General features: G+C 42.4%; 6 non-coding genes across 6 annotated transcripts; 5 read left to right on the top strand and 1 right to left on the bottom strand.

Annotated features, from left to right (window-relative positions):
• The first annotated feature begins 4536 nt into the window (after positions 1-4536).
• trnac-gca (transfer RNA cysteine (anticodon GCA)) lies at positions 4537-4608 on the top strand. The gene has a single exon. It is a non-coding gene; the product is annotated as a tRNA-Cys (tRNA).
• Positions 4609-4785: 177 nt separating this feature from the next.
• Positions 4786-4857, top strand: trnac-gca (transfer RNA cysteine (anticodon GCA)). The gene has a single exon. It is a non-coding gene; the product is annotated as a tRNA-Cys (tRNA).
• A 1294-nt stretch (positions 4858-6151) lies between these two features.
• On the top strand, positions 6152-6223 carry trnac-gca (transfer RNA cysteine (anticodon GCA)). The gene has a single exon. It is a non-coding gene; the product is annotated as a tRNA-Cys (tRNA).
• A 1113-nt stretch (positions 6224-7336) lies between these two features.
• On the top strand, positions 7337-7408 carry trnac-gca (transfer RNA cysteine (anticodon GCA)). Its single transcript has one exon. It is a non-coding gene; the product is annotated as a tRNA-Cys (tRNA).
• A 159-nt stretch (positions 7409-7567) lies between these two features.
• trnac-gca (transfer RNA cysteine (anticodon GCA)) lies at positions 7568-7639 on the bottom strand. The gene has a single exon. It is a non-coding gene; the product is annotated as a tRNA-Cys (tRNA).
• Positions 7640-8505: 866 nt separating this feature from the next.
• Positions 8506-8577, top strand: trnac-gca (transfer RNA cysteine (anticodon GCA)). The gene has a single exon. It is a non-coding gene; the product is annotated as a tRNA-Cys (tRNA).
• The last annotated feature ends 681 nt before the right edge of the window (positions 8578-9258 follow it).

Genomic DNA, 9258 nt, shown 5'->3' with positions numbered 1-9258 from the left:
GTTTTACTTAAAATGAACTTTCAATGTTTGTAACTTAATTAGTGTAACCTCCGTGAGGTTTTGGGCTTTTTACGTCACCTGCACATGTACATTTCTTTCCCTTTCTTTCTTTGGTAATTGACTTAATGTATTTTTTTTGCTTGTTTGTTTGTTTTTTAATATGTGCAAATAAACTAAACTAAACTAAACTAAACTAAATGGAATCGTATATGAGCTTCTTTTCAACTAATATAGCAAAAAATAATATCTTTCGCCATCGTTATCGCCATCAAAGGAATATCATTACAGTAATAGATCATTTTAATATCGCCCAAGTCAACCGGAGATGAGTTGAATATCGAGCCAATCTCCCAAAAACTTGGAGTACTCCTTTAACCACACAAAACTGACAATAACACAAAGCATCAGAGAGCTGAGAGAGGAATGACTGTGACCTGTCAGTACTGGAGCGTGGTCCGTTACAGGCAATGTCCAGAGGAATGTCCTTGTTTTGGGGTCAATGCTAACCTGCCCTCTCCCTCTGTTACGCCAGTGGCATCCCCAGGCTTCATTGATGCCCATCTAAGTTAAGCCACTATACCTTGCATGCAATACCACACAGGCTGCACAGATCAGACTAATCTGCTTGCTTCATGGCAGGCCAAACATCTGTCCATGATGCCCCCCTGAATCGTCATATTTGGGTTAAATCGTGGAGGTTTTTTACCCCATATAAAACTGCATTTACGGAGAAGGGGCAGGAAAAGGCCACCCACATCTGTCTGTGATTTCATGATGTAGTAGAGATACCCACTATAACAGCACTGTGGGGGACCAAATGCAGAGAGAGCGGCCCGACCGCCAGCAAATGCTCTCTTCAATTCGGTTCGGGAGGGAAAGAATGGCTTGAAAAGCACAGGGGGTTTTCTCATAGTGTGGTTCCCCTATCCCTGCTCCGAGGGGGCTGGATAAGCTCCTTTGTTGAGCACTCAGAGATATTCAAATCACCAAAAACCCAGCATAGCTAAAAATGGAATTCTTATCAAGGCTTTTTGGTTGCCTGTTATATTTTCTGAGCAGCAACTTTGTTGAAAAATGAGTCCCTGGAGTGATTAAAAAACAATCTTCAAGTGTGTATGCCAAGAGTGACTTTGCGCTAAGTTGAGTTCACCCGCAGAAGGTTATCAGAGCTGTTAATCGCATCCATTTCATACACTAATCTCTGCCAGATTGTATGGTGATGGCGTTTCGACATACACACCCCCCTCACACACACACACACTCGCACACATGCACACAAACACAGAGACTTACTTGGAGAGTGATCAATGCACGCAGCCCCTCAAACACAAATAAACTGTAAATTCCACAGAGTTGAGGAGACAGTGGACCCCGATTTGGGCCTCTGCCTCATAAAAAAGTCTAGCGGAAGACATAAAGCAATTTAAGACACCGAAAATAATACAATCTCCCTATTTGTGGCGAGGGATAAAAATAGACGCGGAGTGCTGGACAATAGATGAACATTTCATTGAGCAGCCAAGTCTCCCTCCGGTCCGGTCAGATATGGACCTCGGCCCGTGAGAGAATCTCAAAGATGAGGAAGTCTTTGGTGAGATGGATGACATTAAGCGGGAGGGAGGAGAGAGCTCATAAGGACCATATTCCTCCCTGTATTCGTGGGAAACTAAAAATTCTCTCATTAACAGTGTCCGAAGGGAAGAAACGCAACCGTAAAACAGTTCCATATGTTACAGGAAGAATCTCCCGGGCAGCAGCACCCTGTCCGTGTGGCAAACCAAGACATCTGTGCTTTTCCTTCAACTTCACACAGGGAAAAATGCATGCATGTAAATTTACTTTTTTAGCTTTACCCATCTAAGTTCTGCAGAAGTCGATGATAGAGCGCGCGAAGACATTGCACCCAGGTAGCAGTGTCACCAGAGCTTGCAAGTCTAAATATCTGTCACTGGGATTCAGGTTTGGCTTACTGGCAGACCTGAGCGCTTGCAGATAAAGGATTATTGTCTTTGTCATACCTTGAAGTCAGGTTCAAATAAATAAATACAAGAAATAAGCACCACATTCAGGCGAATAGACAGACGCGCACAGTAAAGTGTAAAGATGAAGCGGCATACTCACACTACTCCTTCTCTCCCAGACGCCAGGTACTGAGTCCTTTGTCTCTGAACCTGAGCCCCCTCATCTCTGTCTCTCTGTCTCACTTAGCCTCCTTTACATACTCCTTAACCTCGTCTGACATCAAATAGCCCTGACCTAAAACCAACAGCAGCATCTCAAACAAACAAAAACACAAAACAAAACACATGGCTCCAGCTCCGTTCTCCTACGAAGAGCCTCAGTGTGTATGCTTAACCAAGTGTGAGCTCTTCCTGAAAGGGAGAGGGATGAGGGAGGGAGAGCATCTTGCCTCTCTCCCTGTGGTACTCACAATGGTCCTCACTTACCCCTCATCCCCTCCAAACTGGGTCACGGTTGGGGGTTGGGATGGGTGTGTGTTTGTGTGTGTCGAGAGGAGGAAGAGGGGGGGGGGGGCTTAATACCCCCCGGAGGGGCAGAGGGAGGGGAGGGAGTCTGGGCAGACAGACAGTGATAGGGTAGGAGGGGAAGGATCCATGGCTTTTGGAGGTAAATGATATACAACTCATTGACTTTCTGAGACCTCTGGCCACTGGAGAGGAGCAAGACAGCACAGTGTTTTCAGGAATATAAATGTTAAGCTGAAGGTTAGCGCTGGGCTGCGGGAGCCAGACCACTAATTAGGAATCTGGCCTTTGAGTTTCCTTTACACTGCTATAGTGCATCTCAGATGGAGAATTTAAAGGTGCTACGTGTAGCATTTTTACATCAATAAATTATTAGCACATTAATTTTGAGACATTAGTATGATTACCGTAAATAAGCAGAAACGTTGGTGAGAAGATTGTCAGCCTCTACCGGCCTCAAATTTTATTTCTGTGTTCCTCTGCGGGAAATCTGATGGATTATTTTACAGCACAAAACAGGAAGAGGGCGCTGTTTCTCCAGAGGAGAAGCAGAGCCAAAGATTTCTGAATTTCTCGCAATGGCAGATGGAAAAATCACTTTCACAACATCCTCTTCAATAAAGCCGAAGAGAAAACGTTTGACCAAAGAAACAAAATCCTCGTTGAGACAGGAAGCAACAGGGTTTATGGGAAATGTGGTCTTAATTTTGCGAAACACTAGTACCAACATTACCACTGGCACGAGATAGAGGCTACCAATCACCTCAACCATGGTCTCATTTGTTTACAGTAATTATATCAAGGTAATTTAGGCAAATTAATTTGACAATCATATTTTGATGTCCAAATTGCTACACGTTGCACCTTTAACACTAGAAAGGCCGGTGGATTTTGAGGTCTAAGAAAAGGCCAACAAGCTGTCAACTGAAAGAGATAAATATAATTATAACTACTATTTCTTTGCATGGTTTTCTAACAACAAATCTAACAACGCTGGTTTGCACAGAAAGTAGGTCTCAGAAAAGTCATGGCAGGACATTTTGAATGCTGAGATTTCCGCTCTAAAATAAAAAAAAAACAGCAGTCAGTTGATGTTGGCCTGGCCTTTCTAGTGTTAAAGGCTTTATGTCAACTCTATGAGTATATGTTTCTCCTCACAAAAATATGGACATTAAGTCATAATCCTCCCCATCACTTCCACCCTCTTCATCCCCTCCTCTCTCAATCACTCTCTTCCCCTCCTCATACCCTCTAATAGAGTTATAACCATGCAAAGCTATGAAGAATAAAAGATATCCGTTTGATATTGTCCAAATCCACTCACTAGCGGTTGTGGCTGAAATTAGGACTAAACGCTATCTCAGCCTCTTTTCTTATCTCTCTTATGAGCGGACTGATTGCTATCATCAAATTTCACAGGATCTTGCACTGAGAAATAAGCGGATATAAATCCTCTTTAAATTCATATCACGTCACTCAAAGTCCACAACCTCTATTAAATATGTACAAATGTGCCACTATTGCACTTTTGACATTTTTACATAAATGTGAAGTGGAATTCTTGTCTGTGAAGCCAAAGGCAACTTTCCACATGTGGACAATAACTAAGTTTCTATTCTATTCCATTCTATTCTATTCTATTCTATTCTATTCTATTCTTGTTGTCTGAGTGTGCCCCCTTGGTAGTAACCTTGGTTTATTTGTGTATTTCTATACTTGGAATAGCTTGGACTAATTTTCTTTTGATATGATCTAGTAGTACACACACTCACACACACACAGGTTGTTAAATATCAGTAATAGAGTAGGAGTTTGGAGCATTGGCCTGGAAATTATATCTTTGACTATGTTTATTCAGACATGGACATTCAAGAGAGGGCTATTAAAGGTGCATAAACAGCCTATCTTGAATACGACCTTAAACAGGATACAGGAAATACTAAATATCTGGAATACTCTGCACATGTAAACATGGCCGATGTAGCTTTGCATTGAGGGATCATGGGAGCCATTCACAACAATACAGACCAAAGATAATACTTTCCCAGCTGGGGGTATAGCTCAGTGGCAGAGCATTTGACTGCAGATCAAGAGGTCCCCAGTTCAACTCTGGGTGCCCCCTGTGTTTACACAGTGATAATGTGTTTTGTTCCTGTCAATACAAAACCAAAAGTGCGAGTGGTCACAGCAGACTCAGTCAGAAAAGTAGTACAGTTTATGTTATAGTACATGCTTTACTTCATGCTAATATTAAGTGGTACAAGTCACTATAACTGTCACTGTCAGTGTCTCAGGCACAGGGGGTATAGCTCAGTGGTAGAGCATTTGACTGCAGATCAAGAGGTCCCCAGTTCATCTCTGGGTGCCCCCTGTGCTTACATATGTGCTTATAACATTATCTATGGAACTGTATGCTGAGGCCAAAATTAGAGTAGAAACAAACATGTAACACATCAGCAGTTAGTTTGGTCCCACATTTGCTTTAGAACAGCGTGAATTCCTTGAGGTATGGACTGAAAAAGGTGCGAGAAATATTACCACTGGGATCTTTGTTTATGCTGAGTCTATAGCGTCATGCCACTGGAGTAAATGAAGTCCATTTGACAAAGGGTAGACTGTGGCCATGGAGGGATGCACCTGGTAAGCAACAATGTTAAGCAAAGCTGTGGCATTCAAACGATGCTCAGTTGGCACCAAGGGAACTAATGTGCCAAGAAAACATTACCCACACCATTACACCAGCAGCAGCAGCAGCCCGAAACACTGACACCAGACAGGATGGATCCAGGGATTCATGCTGTTTACGCCCAATTCTGACCCTTCCGTCAACATGCTGCAACAGAAACTGGGATTTTTCAAACCAGGGAAGGTTTTTCCACTCTTCGATTGTCAACCGCTTGGTGTTCTGCGTCTGTAGCCCACCTGCTTCAAGGTTTGATGAGCTGTGCGTTCTGAGATGCCCTTCTGCACCTCACTTGTTGTACTGAGCTGTTATTTGCACACTTGTGACCTGCCCCTTCGCTTCGAACGAGCCTTTGTTTTCTCCTCTGACCTCTCTCATCAACAAGGTGTTTTTGCCCACAGGAGGGGGCTTCTGGGATGGAACCACGTTCATTGTCCCTTAAATCATACATGTTGCCCATTCTAATGTTTAGTCAAACACTAACTGAACCTCTCGACCCTGTCTGCATGCTTTCTATACTGAGTCACAGCCTGGATGAGTGAGCTGTTTGTGTAAACGGCGAGGTGTATTTATTAAAGCGGGCGTACATAAAATACAGTGACGTAAAAATGCAATGTTAAATAGACAGCAAAGAGGGTGGAGCCTTGTGATATCTACAGTATTTAGCTCTGGGTGACAATTCAGGACAAAACAAAACAGAGATAACACCTCCAGTTGCTCTACTTGTGTGTAGCTCAGTGGCAAAGCATTTGACAGCAGGTCAGATGGTTCCCACTTCATCTCTGGCTGGCCCCTCTGTTTACATAGTGATAATAATGATGTTATGTTTTGCTCTAGTGTGCACAAAAGCCAAACTGCGAGCGCTCAAAGCAGACTCGGTGAGAAAGGGAGTACATGTCAGTTACCATGTGTTGTTGTGCCAAAAAGGGTGAACTCACTGTACACTCTAGTGCCAATAGTCACTATAGTGCTACGTTAATAAGGGGGTATAGCTCAGTGGTAGAGCGTTTGACTGCAGATCAACAGATCCCCAGTTCAACTCTGGGTGCCCCCTGTGTGTTCTTTATTTTAACCAGTAGAATAGAAAGGTTGTCATTTAACTGCAGAGAGAAGTCCATCATTTGAATGTCTGCTCCCTTACTTTCACACAAATGTAATATAGATTATTCTCTGATATGCATTATGTTGTCTTTTCTCATCTCATTGTTTTGTCTGTAATTGTAAGTTTGTGCATTTGTATTTTTTGACTGACTAACATCCTTTGAATTTGATTTGATTCACTCACCAACGCAAAACAAGTGAATACATGTTTTTGGAGACTGAATGTCTGAGTTCGTAAGGTTGTAAGGTTCCTACATCTCCACTGAGTGCAGTAATCTTTAGCCACACTTCATTTGATGCTTAGCTTCAAAAAGCCTCTAACAATAATCAGCCTTTCAAGACAATTAGCATGGAGGAAATGAGTTAACCTGAGGAGAAGAACAGCATCTACTGTATGTCAGCTCTGTGAAATCTACTAAAAACTGCATGTCAGGACATATGTGCACAGAGACACACACACACACACACACACACACACGTCGAATACGCTCTGTCCGTGCCTCAAGACACAACAAGCTGTCACGGCAAACTCGGCCAGCGAGGGAGTACAAATCAGTTACTGTGTTCCAGCAGCGTCTTGTTGTGTGCTATTGTTTATGCTGAACTGAAGTGGTAGGAGTCACTACACTCATCTATATTAGGAATAGTCACTACTGCTCAGTGCCAGAGCATTTGACTGCAAATCAACAAACAGTCAATACACATCAATATAGATGTCTTCTTCTGTGAATTCTATTGAGTGCTGAAGCCAAAACTAGAGAGGTGTATGTCCGTTTCCTGAATGGGTGTATAGCTCAGTGGCCGAGCATTTGACTGCCGATCAAGAGGTCCCCCGTTCAACTCTGGGTGTCCCCTTTGCTTTCACACCAATACAGATGTTAACCTCTGTTGTGAATAGAGGTGTAGCTGGTAAAATTGACTTTGTGACATGTGAGTGCATAAGTCTGCACGATTCCTCTATTGCCACTACATTGTGGCCTCCTGAGAATTGTGGCACTGTGTAACTGGTGGTGTAGTTAGCGTGGCAGCCAAACAGAACAAAGATAACACCTCTTAATGTGGTATAGGGGGTATAGCTCAGTGGTAGAGCATTTGACTGCAGATCAAGAGGTCCCCAGTTCAACTCTGGGTGCCCCCTGTGTTTATACATTTACACTTTAGATGTTATTTCATGTTCTGTTACGTATGGTAGTGTACGTTGAGGTACAAATGTAGAGTTTAAAGTGCTGATGTGTTCTGTGTTTGTTTCTACTCTAAATTTACCTCAATAGAAAACATGTTATAATGAAGCATCCACAGGGGGCACCCAGAGTTGAACTGGGGACCTCTTGATCTGCAGTCAAATGCTCTGCCACTGAGCTATACCCCCTGCACAGTAACAGTTGTGGAGGGAGTGTCTTTGTTCTGTTTTGGCTGCCATGATCCTTCAGCCCTGAGTTGACAATGACGATGACTGGCTGTCCCTAAAACACAATGAGCATTTGGAGGCAGGACAGATGTTGTCTCTACCAGTGAATGTAGGCCAAACTTTACCAAACATTACCTGGCAAGCCCGGGTGAAACCTTGACTGCACTGCTGGTGGGTCACAAGCAACACGTAAGTCCACTACAAACTCTATTTATGTTTCTATTTAGCTACATTTTGACAGCACAAATAACTTCCATGTTTGCTGTTATCCTGATATCTTCAATTTACAAATTTGATCATTAATACAGGTGGGAAATTACTGGCTTACTATGTGCAATATTCTGGTAATGAATAGTGGTGATGTTCAGTTAATATGCTGGATCTCTCCGCAGTGGGAGAGGGTCAAAGTAGATCTTGCTCAAAAAGGTTTCCTGCCCCAGCTGTGAGCCCTGTAACGATTTCCCTCTGTTTACATGTGTAGGCCCTTCAGTTTTAGTTTATGCATGTCTCCCAGGGTTCGGTGCAGTTCACTTTAAATTCAATCAATTCAAGAAGTGGATTTCCTTCTGAGTTTCTTAGATCCATTCTTTTAAAAAATAGACACTGATGTATCATTAGTAGTTGGCAATCTCAGCACTATCCTGCTGTCTACAATATGCTAAGCTGACACTATTGAGTCAGCATGGACCAAAGTCTCTGTGGAACATTAGGTGAGGTGATGAGACAAGGTGGGTGCACCCTTGTGATATCTGTGTCACTCTGGGCTGAGGTATGATGGCAGCCAATAAACAGAACTAAGGTTACATCTCCCCAGAGATTTTGTAGTAGGGGGTATAGCTCAGTGGCAGAGCATTTGACTGCAGATCAAGAGGTCCCCAATTCAACTCTGGGTGCCCCCTTAATCTTTAAAGATAATATCTAAATCATTTTATCTCATATGGTTAAGCCAATATAGGAGTGGACACAGTTTCCTCTATCAGCAAGTGTATTTCTGTGGCAGAGCTTCTGACAAATAATTAATACTACGTAATAGATATAGAGAAATCTTAAATCTCGTCTCTCTTCTTTTATGGTTAATTTGTATATTTTCATTTCACTGACCAAAGGCACAACAAAACAGATTGGAAAATATTGTACTTTCATACAGATCTAATATAGATATAATTTTCTAATATGCATTATATTGTAATTTCCCATCTTACTCTTTCCCCTTTGTATTCCTAGATTGACTAACCTCTTTTGACTTAGATTTGATGAACCAATGGACAAAACAAAAAAATAGTTTTTCAAGTTTGTAATGTGTGAGTTCATATAGTTGTAAGGTCGGTGTCTCCATCTCATGTAAAACAGTCTTTAGACAAACATTTCATTCTTGGCTGTTTAAAAGCCCTCAAGAACGTTCAGCGATGGTAGATTCTTGTCAGTAATTAGCATATAAGAAATTAGTTAATTTGAGGTGATCGGAAGCTATGGCATCTACATTATCATACAGAAACATACATGCTAAGACGCACGCAGGCGTGCGAGTACACACACATACAGGTTGTTAAATATCTGCGACAGAGGGGGAGGGTGGCGCC

This window comes from Centroberyx gerrardi, chromosome 7 (genome assembly GCF_048128805.1).
Source record: "Centroberyx gerrardi isolate f3 chromosome 7, fCenGer3.hap1.cur.20231027, whole genome shotgun sequence".
In the NCBI taxonomy this organism is placed as follows: Eukaryota; Metazoa; Chordata; class Actinopteri; order Beryciformes; family Berycidae; genus Centroberyx; species Centroberyx gerrardi.
This window is presented reverse-complemented; position numbering and strand designations above follow the sequence as displayed.